We start from the raw sequence: 1,286 nt of genomic DNA on the forward strand, positions 1-1,286 counted from the left end.
TCTGGCTTCCCTGGGGCTGTTCGGGCTCCCGGAGTCTGGCTCCTGGTTGCTGTGGTTGGCCCGCTGGCTGGRRTGGTTGCCRGAGTCTGGGGGGTGGTCGGTTGGGGGGTGRGCACCTGGCCRTTGATAGGGTGTGGGRGTRGTCCRGGGYGTGGCTTTGCTGGGGCAGGRGGCTGGTTGGTCGGACTGGTGCGGCCCGGGCTGGGACTTGGCTGTCTGCTCCTCTCCACCCCAGATTGAAGGGGTCTACCTCCTGGGTTCAGGTGTAAGCTGCCCTCTGCAGGGGGTGGGTGCATATCCTGGACCTGGGTGGTATAGAGTATGTATGGGGAGTGTGAGTGGATTGTGGCATCCATCTTGTGTGTCTTTGAATGAGTGGGTGAGATGATGTGGGTGGGACTGTGTGATTGTGTTTTTGTATGCTTGTATTTTTGTCAGGCTGGGACTTGGCCGGCCCCTTCTTTGGGATCATTTGAGGGCCCATTACTCCCCTGCCGTGCTGTCCTCTGGTGGGTTGTGCCTTTGCCCGCTGGTGCACTGGTGGCTCTCGTTGTCCTGGGCTAGGTGCTTGGGCGTGTGCCGGCTCGGCCTGGTGGCTGCCCAGTGGGGCTTGGGTCCCTCTGGCCCTGTTGGGCCTTGGCCTGGGGAGTGGGGGGTGCGCCCTGGGGGCATGGGCCTCTGTGTCCATGCCTGGATCCACTCTGGCGTGGTGGGTACCAGCAGGGCCTGTGAGTTCGTCGCTGCTGGCCCCAGGGGTTGCTGTGTGTGGTCGCTGGTGGGGCTCTTCCGGTTCTCTCCTGTGGTCCACTTTGGGGGGTGGGTGGGCAGCCCTTCCGGCGCGGGTGTCTCTGGGGCTGCGCGCTTGGGGTCCCTCTCGGGGTCTTTGGCGCTGGTCTCCCTTATGTCGGCTTCCGGCTTTGCGGGTTGGGTCTGTGGTCCYCCACAGTCACTTTGAAACATTCCATTCGAGATATCCATGCATGTTCACAACTACATACAAACAGGTGTTTACATCCTGGGTTTTCTATTCGGGCACTGACTGAATGGTACAGTATATGCATTTGTGTATGTATAGATAAATGTGTGTGAATTTATATATATGAAAGTGTTTGGATATGTAGGTATGGGTATGTTTATGTGTATATGTATAAATTTATATATGTATATGGGTATGGTTTTCAGCAAGGCTATAGTCATTATAATTATATAGATATGCATATTTGTTGCTGTGGTTTTGCTATCTTTGTTTTTGTAGGTGTGGAGCCAAGAAGTCGGGTGTGCTGTCT

This window comes from Austrofundulus limnaeus, unplaced genomic scaffold (genome assembly GCF_001266775.1).
Source record: "Austrofundulus limnaeus strain Quisiro unplaced genomic scaffold, Austrofundulus_limnaeus-1.0 Scaffold157, whole genome shotgun sequence".
NCBI classification, from domain to species: Eukaryota; Metazoa; Chordata; class Actinopteri; order Cyprinodontiformes; family Rivulidae; genus Austrofundulus; species Austrofundulus limnaeus.